This window comes from Canis lupus, chromosome 10, assembly GCF_048164855.1.
Source record: "Canis lupus baileyi chromosome 10, mCanLup2.hap1, whole genome shotgun sequence".
NCBI classification, from domain to species: Eukaryota; Metazoa; Chordata; class Mammalia; order Carnivora; family Canidae; genus Canis; species Canis lupus.
Genome location: NC_132847.1, coordinates 15,682,246 through 15,695,519, shown reverse-complemented (window position 1 = coordinate 15,695,519; position 13,274 = coordinate 15,682,246). Strand labels below are relative to the sequence as shown.

At 41.9% G+C, this 13,274-nt stretch overlaps 1 long non-coding RNA gene across 2 annotated transcripts in view; it reads right to left on the bottom strand.

The window, feature by feature from the left end:
• Positions 1-1,483: 1,483 nt before the first annotated feature.
• LOC140641253 (uncharacterized) overlaps positions 1,484-13,274 on the bottom strand; it is a 46,548-nt gene continuing 34,757 nt past the window's right edge. The window contains exons 2-4 of one of the 2 annotated variants that reach the window (XR_012037798.1): positions 7,294-7,362; positions 4,230-5,289; positions 1,484-2,718 (exon numbers count right to left, since the gene is read on the bottom strand). This is a non-coding gene — a long non-coding RNA (uncharacterized lncRNA). The remainder of the gene's footprint in view (positions 2,719-4,229; positions 5,290-7,293; positions 7,363-13,274) is intronic. The other variant, XR_012037799.1, reaches the window with a different exon arrangement.

The following is a 13,274-nucleotide window of genomic DNA, read 5'->3' as shown; positions in this document are numbered from 1 at the left end:
ATCAGCCAGCAAAGCCCTGGGCCACGGCCCAGAACTGGCATCCACTCTGGCTCTTGGATGTAAGTCAGACCAATTACAGGTTGTGGAGACACTGCAGGTTGTTTGAAAACATTAAGTAGGTCAGATCATCCTGTGAAACGTAGGCTGCCAACTTCTTCATTAGTAAGAAGACCATTTATTCAATTATTCACGTATTTGACATCTGTTTCTGGAGTTCAGGGCAGTGTGATGGAGATTCAGAGTCTCACCAAAATGAATCTGAACCCCTGCCCTCTGGAGACCCACAGTCTAGAAGGGACGTGGCCACAGAAGGATAGTGTGGGATGGCACTGTTTACAGGCCATGTAACACGAATTTCATGATAACACAGTTTAAACAGCCCATCAATGTATTTTTGGATCTCTCACTAATAGCAAAGTTAGGAGTGGTGAAAAAAAAATGCAGGAAGACAGTGCTGTCAGCAGGAAGCTAGTATTTCCAGGCCAGCATCCAACTGTCAAGCTGGCCCATGACACTATATATAGTTTAGGTGTTCCGAAACCATGCTCTGAGAACTGAAATATCACGCCCCACTTTTTATGGTGTCTAGAAAAAATTCGTTAAAATCACAGCAGCTCCTGGATGAAGGGAGCATTAAGACTATCTTAACTGGGATTGCCGAAAGTCATCCACTTATCCAAAGGTAGGCAAAAATACCGACGTGTCAGCAAGCAAGCAGAAAGATGGAACGTCACAAGTCATTTTAAAGGCTGGGGGCAGGTCAATGCTCCTCTCCAGGCTGCCTAAGCAAAGTTTCCGTGATCAGGCTGCTGAGGAGGGCAGCTTCTCTGGAAACAAGCTGAACTACAACTGAGCAGTAGAAGAGTAGAGGGATAGACAGTGGAGGAGATGATGAGTAGGAAAACCATCACCTCTCCAGAGTCACAAGAAAGCAGTAGAGCTGAGTCCCTTCCATCCTGCAGGAGCATGCTAGTGGCAAATTCGGAAGGTAGTTTAAGCTAAGATGGACCAGCTGGGGATTCCAGTAAACTTGCCAGTAGCAGCACCTGGGTAGTGCTGGGGGGAGAGAAGAGTCAGCAGCATGGTTTCATGGATGATGGGAAAAGGTAGAAAGGCACAAGCAGCACGACCTGTTCCCACTCGTCTGGACAGATGGGAAGAAATGGCCACTCCAACCAGGTGATGATTTCTTCCATCCAGAATGAGTGCCCTTCATGGGCGGTCCCAAAGCATCTTGAGTTTACCTGTCTCGCAGCACCAGATCCTAATTGCCTTCTTACCTGTATGTGCCCCTGCATGGATTAATCTCCTGGATGTATCCGTCATTTCTTTATTTGCATTACCCAGCACAGTGTTGAGCATATAGGTATCATTAGATGTTGCTAAATGAAACAGTAAGTGGACAATTTGTTGGGGTTTTTGGAGTGTAGGATCTAGGAGTGTGAGTTGCGGGACATAGATCAGCAAGACAAGAGTGAACGTGTGTAGTGAATATTAACCATTTACCCAGCATCTGAACCACCCAGATTTTCCTTGGAGGAATTCCCTGTTTCTTTGCTGGAATTCACCATTTTTGAGTCATGGAAGGAGGCAGATGCCACCTACCGTTAAAGATGACCCATCTTCCAGCTGCTCTTTCCCATGCTATCGTGCGGCCAGGGCATGGGCAAATGACCTAAGGTCCACCAGACAGAGGCACTCACCCACTGGATTTTTGAATAGGGAACTTGTAAGAAGCAGGGACAGGACAAAAAAAAAAAATTCAGACTATCACTGATGACACAGAATTTTGTGTTTTGGACACATTGGAATGGTGGCTGCAGGAGAAGGTAGGAGTGTCAGGGATGGGAACTACCTCTTCTAGTGTTTGGTGGCAGCAGCTGTGGTGTCCTCATCCAACCAGTTCTTCGGCAGGATTTTGAAAATGTGTTCTGGCAGCAGAAGCTTCTGAGCCTGGTTCTCCAGCCCTCCCAGCAATTTTGTGAGCTGCCCAATATCCTTTTTTCGAAATTCCCTTTTTTGCTTAAATCAACCAGAGTCGGTTTCTGTAACTTGCCACGTGGAACCCTTTACAGATACAGGGTTAAATCCTGGGGGACCAGGTTAGAACTTTCCAATATTATCTGCAGGCAGCAGGGAACCACTTACAGTTTTTCAGGGGACTGTGACGATCACAGAAGTGCCCAAAGAAGATCAAACTGTCAGCAGCATGTCGCAGGAACTGGAGGAAGAGGAGTCTGGAGGAAGAGAGAGCAGGCAAGGAAGCTTCTGCACCTACACAGGTGACAAGTAATGCGGTAATGAGGAACTGAACTAGAGTTTTGCAATTGCTCAGATGGCCGGCAAACAGAGAGGTCCGTTTCTGATTCCCTTTCTGGTTTTCCATAGGGACATAAGGCTAAGTGAGGGGAACACTGTGCTTCCAGGGGAAATGCATTGATTCGATCCCACCTTCCCAGATTCTGATTCTAGTCTTTGTCTCGGAGCACTGTTGCATCTCTGTACCTTGTAGACAAGTGATGGTGATGCAAAAGAATTCTTGTGAACAGACCCATAAATTCTGCCTAGAATGGAGTTTCAGCTGGCTTTCTTCCTTCATCACCATGAAAGAGGCCAGTCTGGCCACCATTTGCACATTTCTGATCTAGAAATGTAACCTTAGCAAAAAATTCTCCCTCGAACTTGTTGAAACGGCTCCCTGGTTTCCTCCATGATTGCCTAAATAAATGTGAAATAAATAAGTAAATGAAATCATTAACTTGTGTTAGTATTTATGCCCAAGACTCAGATTTCAATCTTTAAAAAAAAAAAAAGAAAAACACTAGCAGCTTTCATTTCTTTCTTTGTCAATGGCTTCATGAAATAAACTCTGCCTATAGATAAATGACATTTATTCCTGTCATCCTACATTTGTATTTAGCGCTAGAGGTAAAAGTCTAGAAAATGATAGAATTTACCTGAAAGAGGGCCTCTTGCCAAGTGCAAAGGCCAGTGTTTTGAAAGTGAAGTCCAAATTAAATAACAAAGGCCTGGTGTGATCACTGCCTTCCAAAGGACCCTAAGAGTTCCCACTGTGAGCTCACTTCTCTTTTCCCGTTATTTTTGGCCTATTCCTGAAAATAGCACTTTTGCTTATTTCAGAAAAAGCAACATAATATCAAGTGACAGAAAAAGAACCACAATTACTGCCATTTTATTAGCAGTTATCAAAAAGAAGTAGGTATTTGGTTTTCATTGTTATTTTAGATTTTATTTGTTTGAGAGAGAGAGAGAGAAGACCTGTCGCCGAGCAGGAAGCCAGATATGGGGCTCAATCCCAGGACACAGATCATGACCTGAGCCAAAGGCAGACGCTCAACCCACTGAGCCATCCAGGTGCATCTGTTGTGGGTTTTTTTGGTTTTTATTAAGTAAGCTTTACCCCCAATGTGGGGCTTGAACTCGTGACCTTGAAACCAAGAATCACATGCTCTGATGACTGAGCCAGCCAGGCAAACCTAGGTGTTTGTTTTTAAGGCATGGAAACAGGAAAATAATTATTTCATACAAAGTTAATTCATTCATACATAGAGTATTTGTCACCCAGTGTCCTAAGTACATAGATGATCTGAGAGAAATATGTAAGGGGTTAAAATCACTGCATAGTTAATAGAATCCTAAGTAGATCAGAATCAATATGAATGGATGGTAGGTGATTATGTGTATAGTGCCAACCTTTCAGTGGACTCCAAGGAAATGACCCAATTCCATGGCTACATTAGAATTTTGCTAGATGGAATATTGCTTAAAATAAGTGGCCCATCAGCTGCAAGTGAGAAGTCTTTGAATCTCTTTCACTGAAATGGAATTTGATTTGTCCTACAATCATAAAATGTAGGCTAGCAGTGGGTGATACCCTTCTCTGGGTTCACGAATACTGATCTATTTTTTACACAGATAGATCTCGGAAGCTAACATCCAGAAATGTGCTCACACAATATGTCACATATGTTGTTTAACAAAAATATAGGAAAAAAAAAGTCCTATCTGCTGCAAATGAGGAGTGTCATTAATGCATCAGCTGCAGGTTGCTCACAGGCTTCTGACTTGGCAGTTGGCTGCAGAGAACCACTTACTTAAGCAATTCCTCGCTATTAGATTGAGCTTGTTGCTCTTGGCTTCAGCACAAAGCTGCTTTCAAAAGCAGGTGACAGAATGAATTCTATAAAGGCTCAAGTATATGACCTTACCTCGGGTCATTTGTAACTTCGCAGATTGTTGGTAAAAAATGTGAGAGCATTAATAGGCTGGTGTCGTTTTTTTTAACCCACCTTGAATAGGGGGTTTCTCAGAAGGAACCTGGCCGTCCATAAAGCAAGGCTTGAGGCAGACTGCCTGTGTGCAAATTACGACTCCACCGGCCCCGCGCTGTTCGACCCTGAGCAAATTGCTTCAACCTCCTGTGTCTTGGTTCCTCATCAGTAAATCCTGGAGTCCTTATGAGGCGTGAATATGTAAAGAGGTTAGGATGAAGTCTGGTCTGTAGAAATGCTCTCAACGTGTTTGCTGATATTCTTAAGACCTATTTAGTGGGTGAAAAACAGCCTTCCAAAAAACTGTGGTTCTCTCTAGCTCCTTTCAGACATGCAGGGGGAAAAGAAAATTCTCAGTTCTGCCAAGAGCGAGGCCAGACCAAGATGGTGAACTAGTCACTTCTGTGTTCTGACATCTCCTCTCTCCCTTCCACATTGGCCATGGTTCTGGGAACAGTGCCCAATAATGAGCATGATTTGCTTGTAGGAGCCTTCTGTAAGATGTGAAAGGCATGGACCCTGGGCTGGAGTCCATCCTTGATTGGAAATTTCCTGACTCTTCCTCAACTCAATGGTAATGATCAGAATTTCTTTTGATTGCTCTTTTTTGCAAATTCTGGTGCATCTCATCCCAAAATCGTTAGCACAATAAATGTAAATACCACTGTCTTTTATCTCTCTGGCTAAGCAGTTGAGAATTCTGAGAGAGGTCCTATATCCTCAGGCTTGTCTTCAAATGTCAGTCCTACAAGAGCTAGACAGCCTTCCTGCTCCTGGAACAGGCTGCCCCCCATTAGCATTCCACACAGAGGATGAGCATTCCAGCAGTAGCCCCACTTGTGTGCTGTGTAAAGAAGTGGGCATTGCCTCTCAGGATTCCAAACCCCAAACAGGAGGAGCTGGGGAGGCGTGGGAAGCATTCATCCAGAGCATGAATGAGTCACATAACTTCACATAACTTGCAACACAACCTTTGTTTAACATTCAAGTAAAATTCCTGGGATGAGAGGGAAAGAGGGAGAGAGAGGGAGAGAGAGAGAGAGAGAGAGAGAGAGAGAGAGAGAGAGAAAGTTAAGTAAGCTATGGTGAGGACAGCCTAAAGGTCAAAATTGTAATATTAAATAAATCTTACAAGATTTTATAAACCCTAATTTATTGTCTATGTGCAACTGACATTTTAGCTCTTGGTTTAATACCAGACACTTCAAAGTATTCTTGTAGAAGAATGGTTGATAACCCTCTTACACAGTATAATTGGAATTCTGCATGTTAGAACATTTGGTTTCTGAAAGATTTTTGTAAATGTTAATAGCTGTCTTTTAAAATGGTGTAAGTGTGAAATGCTATGAAAAGCAAAGGTTTAAATGTCACTCTGTCTATAATTTTCATATTGTAAAAACTAAATAAGTTTTTAAAAATGGAAAACCTAAAAGCCTACTGCAAGTTTGAAGATATCAACTCATTCATTCTTCTTTTTTGAAATGGATATGACATTTAGCTAAATGAGCCAAATTTAGAGCTAAAAGTAATCTGTTTTTTTCTAAAATTTACTATCGAACATTTAGCCTAAATGGAAAGGCAATTAGATTTAGAGAGTTCCCCACTTTTTCCCACGTTGCAGGAGACTATGATTAAAGATCTTGTCTCTAAAGCCTGCACCTGATGAGGCCCCTATGTATACAGGGTCATCACCATCTGCGTTTTTATCCTTGACCCTGGCAGTCTGACTCAAGGGGGATGTGGGTTCTGGGGGCAATGGTAGAGCCAGGTCCTTCTTCCTCAAGTTGACTGAATGGTTTGTCTATTATGAAATTTGAAAGTACTACCCTTTCCTTACTCACCCTCACCACAACTTTTTCTTTCTTTTCTTCTCTCTGGTTTGCATTCTAATATCTACTCCACAAGAGCCCTTAACTCAATGTGGGAATCTGAAGTATGTATAGTACTTAGCAGCCTGAGGATTCAGGACAAGACTGAGCATCATAAATAAACAAATAAATAAATAAATAAATAACCAGAATAAGGTCTGCTCAGAGCTTATCTTGCCTATATGCACTAGTGTAGTCCTAAAAAGTGGGGTTGGGGAGCTCCTGGGTGGCTGTCAGTTAAGCATCTGCCTTGAGTTCCTGTCATAATCTTAAGAGTCCTAGGATTGAACCTAAATTTTAGGCTAAGCCAATATTAAGGCAGAGTCAAAAGGTATAGTACTTTCCATTGGGATAAATAAGGGATAGATATAGTCTGATCCCTCTTCATCATAATTTTTTTGACCTGATAATATATCTTAATGTCACTCTAACCATAAACTGGATGCTTTGCCTCCTACTTCTCCATAGTGGAGGAAAAATAAGCATTCTTCCATACAAAAACAGGATTTTATTTATTTATTTGTTGGTCATATTCTGGGAGAGGCCTTGGTAGGTGATTAGCCTTGTTTTTTAATGATGAAACTTTAGCCAGTACCAGAATCATCTGCAGGCCTTGTTAAAACAAATTCCTGGGCCCCACCCCTAGTTTCTGATTCAGTAGATCTAAGATAAGGCTGATAGTTTGCATATCTAAGAAGTTCCCAGATGGTGCTGATGTGGGCTGTTCCAGTTCTGCACTCAAAGAGTGTGCTTTTCCAGCACCAGAGCTGGAACATGACTGGGTTATAGCCAAGAACCCTAAATAGCAAACTTACTAAGTCACCTAGGGGTGTGTTTTATATCCTGCTTTTCCTGGTTTACTAGAAAGATAAATTACACAAAACTAGACATTTGCTAGTTTGTCATTTCCAAAGACACAGGTCATGGAGTGGTAAAACTGCTTACAGATTTTTCCGGCTAAATTATTGTGCACATGTTGTTCTGTTTGGAGCCTTGATTATTCATTCAGTCCCACCACCACCCTCCTTTTTCCCCCCTGAAAAACAAAAATAATAGCAGCAAGTTCCATTTGTTAATTTCTCCCTCCAGCATTTACTGACTGGCTTTGTATTTTGTGGCTCCCATTGGCTTACCTCATACAACCCTCAATGGCATCAATGAGAAAGCTTTATCATTCCCATCTGACAGATCCGAGGACATGGCTGAGGGAGATAAAAAAGGACATTTGAAAATACTGCTTTAGATACTCTGCAAGTTAACCTTGAAATAAACCAGATGACAGAGAGCATAGTCACGAGCCCTGTGATTTCTTTTTACCCACTGTGCTTTGGTATTAGGCAACCAGCCACATGGGGAGTCCTCGTAAGAAACAGCCCTATAACTTATTTTCTGGTTTCCTGTAAATAGTGTTGTCAGGGGCATTCTTTACTTCATTATAAAGTGTGCTTTGGGGCACCTGGATAGCTCAGTCGGTTGGATGTCCAACCCTTGGTCTCGGCTCAGGTCATGATCTCAGGGTTGTAGGTTCCAACCTTGTGATGGGCGCCTGAGCTCAGCACAGAATCTGCTGGAGATGCTCCCTCTCCCCTCTCCACTCCTCCCCTTTCCTCCCTCACCCCCCACACCACCCCCATCTCTCTCTTAAGTTAATAAATAAATAAATAAATAAAATCTTTTTTTTTTTTTTTTTTTTTTAAGTGTGTTTTTTCATGAGGACCTGCTGGAGAACTTCAAGGCCTCAGGGCCAGGAATTCTGTTTCTCCTCAGCACTGAGTTTGATCTACAGACAACATAAATCACACACCCAGGCATGTCCTCCTTTAGCAAATGTGTAGAAACTGGCTTTACTTTATTTTTTCCATCCTCCAGCATCTCCATGAGACTATTTACTTTTCGAAATGTTCTCGGACAATGAATATGACTAAGACAATTTGAGGAAACTGATAATAAACTTTGTGTCAGCCTAATGGAGCATGTTTCCTGCAGGAAGATACCACTGTTCCCAGTGAAATGGAAAACAATAGAAGGAAGTAGGAGTAACTTTGACAGTGAGAAATGAATGACTTAGGACCCCTATAGGTTGAAAGGGCCAAGTAGAATTTGTGCATGTCTAATTTATGTTGGGAAGACCTTGTAAATAGACATTATTACGCACTTAACATTTATGTGCTTCCCCCTCTTTCCTCATTCCTATTCCACTTGAAGATTTCCTCTGCATAACTGTCACATTCCCCTCACAAAAGTGGTGTGGAGAGGAGGGTAGTTTCTTGATTATTTTGTCAACGGATAATAAGCTTGGAGTTTCAGATACGGTGGTAGAAGGGAAAGAGTCCTGATTGATTCTGTGCAGGGCTGTACACCACAGAGTAAGAAAAAATAAAATCCAATTACATGTAGTCAACGTATTTTCTAAACTATTTAAGAAATCTTATCTGGCCTCCTCTTAAAATACCTGAGAACAGCTTCCAGCAGCTTGTTTTTCTTAGAGCAAAGCCAACAAAGGAAAAAGAGACTCTCCCCACAATTTCCTAATTAATTATAAAGGGGAAAAGAACAGCTTAACAATGGAGAACTCTGGCAAGCACAACTTACCCCTTTTAGTATCACCAATGGCAGGATGAATGCATCACGTGAAAAGGACACAATACCCCTTACCACTTACCTTGTGCTCTTGAAAAAAAAAAAATATATATATATATAAATTTATTATGAATTCAAAGGGTTGAATGAATATCCTGAATCTAATGATAATGAAATATCAGATAAATCCAAACTGAGAGATATGGAGCAAAATAAATGATCTATGCCCTTCAAAACAATATCATGAAGGACAATGAAAGGTTAAGGACACATTCCAGATGAAAGGATAGTAAGAGTCATAACAACAAAGTGAAAAAAAATTAAATTAAAAAAAACAACTAAGTGAAATGCAAGATCCTAATATTGGATTCTGAAGGGGGAAAGTGGGTGGGAATGACTGTAAAGGCATCCTTGGGGCCATTAGAAAAACTTGAATAAAGATCGGTAGATTAGATAATGGTGTATCAATGTTCAACTTCCTCATTTTGATCATTGTGCCATTGTTATGTGAGTAAATATCCCTCTTCTTAGAAAATACACAATGAAATATTTAGGGGTAAGGAGACACTCTGTCTACATCTTACTCTCAAATGGTTCAGGAAAATCAATCATATAATAATTATATGCCTATATATGTATTATGCGTGACTTTATCCCATGTGCTCATTAAGCAACAGAGTAAGTATATAAATAGTATATATAATAGATATATAATGTATATATAAATAGAAAGAGAAAAATATCTATATAACATATGAGGGGGAGAGAATATTAAAGCCAATGAGGCAAAAAATGTTAAATACTAGTGAATCTGCTTCAAGGGTCTACTTCGTACTGTTATTTGTGATCTGCAATTTTTCTGTATGTTTGAAATCATCACACAATTTCCAGAGTCGTTGTTTTGTCTTGTCTTTAAGAAAAGAGCATCGCCGCAGTGTCCTTTTCCTAAGCAAAGTGGATAAAGTGGTGTTTGTGATGTGGCAAAGCTCATAGTTGCAAAATAAGGTCATCCACATAACTAGCACAGTCATCTTTAAAGCATGATGCCTAGTGAAAACCACTTCCTTTCATGCATAGACTTGGCTAAATCCTTTCTTAAAAAAATCCTGAAGCACTCGAGTTCATTATTCACCCCACAGAGTTCTCATGTGGTAGCAGTGTTCTGCACGCCCTCTTTAAAGCATGCCTGGGCCTCAGAAAACCCTTCCCCCACCCTCTAAGAAATCATGAGGCCCTACCAGAGCATAGGAGTCACCAGCTGGAGTCGTATATTCTGTTTTCTCCGACAAGGGCAGCACCATTAGGATCCAATAGGCCCATGTGAATGTGCCGCACACATTAGCTCTGATTTTTACTGTGGAGCTTGATAGAAAAGAACATTTGTTCCTTTTCATTCCTGCCTGTTTTCATGGTGACATTTCTCAATCTGTGGGTTTGGGTGTGTGTGTGTGTGTGTGTGTTTATTGCTTTCTTTTCCCTCAAAGAGATCATCCAGTGACCTTGAAATCTGCACTGGCATTTTGCTGGCAGGAAGGGAAGCTCTCTCTTCTCATTTGCAAAATGAATAACAATTTGATCATCCTTAAACTTCTAAAAGGTTAATTACGCTCTCTCCATGAGTACTGAATAAAAACCTGTTTTATCTCGGCCCAAATGCAACCCACAGGGCTCGCCCTCCCTCTCACTCCGCCAGGAGACCACGTCCTTCCGGCTGCCAATTAACCGGCAGCAACGCCTGGGTCCGTGGGAGCCCGCGCTAGACGTTCTCATCCAAACGCTGCGGCAGCCCTCGTTTGCTAGAGCTGTGCGGGGACTTTAAGAAGGTCCCCGCAGGAAAGTGCTATCTGGCCCTGGGCAGGGTGGAAAGGAAGGGAGAGAGAGAGAGAGAGAGAGATTGGGAACGGGGAAGAGCTCCCAGAGGCTCGTTGCCCGGTAGACGCTTCCACAAGAACGTGAACAACAGCACAGGAACGTGTGCAAAAAAGATCATAAAAATAACCATCCTGAAAATTCGTAGCAAATATAAAGTGCTTCAGCTCTACCACTCCCAGATGCATGAGGTGGTGCTGGCGGGCCGGGCGCAGGGAAGGTCCAGATGCGCCGGCTCCGCTGTAAGAGCACAGGTGCGGGGATCCCTGGGTGGCGCAGCGGTTTGGCGCCTGCCTTTGGCCCAGGGTGTGATCCTGGAGACCCGGGATCGAATCCCACGTTGGGCTCCCGGTGCATGGAGCCTGCTTCTCCCTCTGCCTGTGTCTCTGCCTCTCTCTCTCTCTCTCTCTCTCTCTCTCTCTCTCTCTCTGTGACTATCATAAATAAATAAAAAATTTAAAAAAGTTTTTAAAAGCACAGGTGCATCAGCCCAGCGGAGGGCAGGGGAGACACCTTGCACGGAATCGCATCACCACCTCCCCGCCATCACATCCACATCACATCCTCCCCACCTTTAAGTTTTCAAGCTACTACTATTCCTTGTCCACAAAGGGCCTCTTTAGTTAGGAGCCCGAAACCAGATCTAAGAGAGTGATATTTCATTTCTATTACAAGAAAACCACATCTTTCAAGGGAAAGTGGTGGCATAGAACCAGGGATGGGGGGATGACCCGAAACCCCTACCCTCCGCCTGATTCGTGTGGCTCCTTGTTTTCATAACTTAAAACGTGTGTTGAACAACTTCATATAAGCCTCCCCAGCATCATGGTATATAAAAACAAAAATGGGGGTGAGGGGCTATGAAACAAGTCTTCTTTTTTTTTTTTTTTCCAAAAGAAAGATGTTACTATGCACAGCGGTTTTGATGTTTTAACAGTAACGTAATGACTAAGATTTCATGCAGGGCTTGATCTTTTGACCAGACTGAAGGGGATTATTGTGTGTGGATAAAAAAAGGTCTCTGTGTCGCTACACCCCATGTTCATGAGGCAACAGAGTCATTACTGGTGGGGATGGGGGCACCTTGTCCCTTATTTCTACCTCAACGTCTCTGTAAGAAGATCTGGTGAGAATTAGAACTTTTGAATGATTTCACGAAAAAAAGGAAATTATTTTCACCAAGAAGCACTCATGCAAAATACAGTTTTTGTTGCCCTTCCTGTTCTTTCTTTTTTAATGGCACAATACACATAACATAAAATTACCATTTTCAAATGTACAATTCAGGGCCTCTAGGATATTCATAATATTGTGTGACCACCACTACTCTCCATATCCAGCACTTTGTCATCGTCCTAAACAGAAAGTTTCTATCCATTAGAAGATCCCCCATTCTCTCCTCCACCACCCCCGTGCTATGATCTGAATGTTGTGTTCCTTAAAAATTCATATGTTGAAAAAAAAATTCATATGTTGAAATCCTAATTCCCAGTGTGATGGTATTAGGAGGTGAAGCCTGTGGGAGATGCTGAGATCATGAGGGTGGAACCCTCAGGAACGAGATTATACCCTTAGAAAAGTGTCCCCAGAGAGCTCCATAGCCCCCTTCTGCCATGTGAGGTTACTAGGAGAAATTTGTGCCCTAGAAGAGAAGAGCGCCCTCCCTTGAGCACGCTAGCACCTTGCTCTTGGATTTCTAGCCTCCAGAACTGTAAAAAGTAAGTTTCTGCGGTTTATAAGCCACTCCATCTATGGTATACCCCAGCCCCTGGTAGTCTCTATTCTACTCTATGAATTTGCCTTTCCAGATCTTCATATAAGTAGAATCATACAATATTTGTTCTTTTGTGTTTGCCTTCTTTTACTTAGTGTAATATTTTCAAGATTTGTCCATATTACAGCATATATCAGAATTTCATTCCTTTTTTGAGGCTGAATAATAGGCCTCAAAATATTATTATTAATATAATAATCATCTGTATATACCACATTTCTTTATCCATTCATCTCTTGGTGGACATTTGGATTGTTTCCACCTTTTGGGTATTGTGAGTAATGCTCTTATGAACATTGAGTCTCTGTCTGAATATGATATGTGTACCTCTTCGAGCCTCTACTTTCAATTCCTCTGGGTGTACACCTCAAAGTAGAAGTAGAATTGCAAAGTGGTAGTTTTTATATGCAATAATTGTGTTGGGCCACGACACGTGAGGTAAGAAGTAGAATAGAAAAAAAAATTATTTAGCAAATATTCAATATTAGTTACTTGGAGTCCATTCTAAAGTCTTTTTAGTTATTGTCTTTCAATTATTTGAGGGTTTATAGGAAGATTTTGAAACTTCAGAAAATGAGGAAAGGAACTGAATGCATCCTCTTTCTAATTTTCTTCTGGCAAAAATACAGACGTTAGGGCCAAACCAATACACCAACATAGTTAATAACTGTTCCTCTGAGTCGTGGATGGAGCAAAAACTTTACATTTCTTAAGAATGGTTATCATTTGGCGGGGACACTGACAGGCTTCCATCTCCAGCCTCCCGTGGACTCCTTCTCTCCCTGCAGCGCTAGAAGTGTTTTCCACTGTCCATCCACCATATCCTTTGCCAAATTGCCCCATCTTTCCCCCCCTCTCTTCCCTCCAACCTACTGTGCCCTTTATGAACCA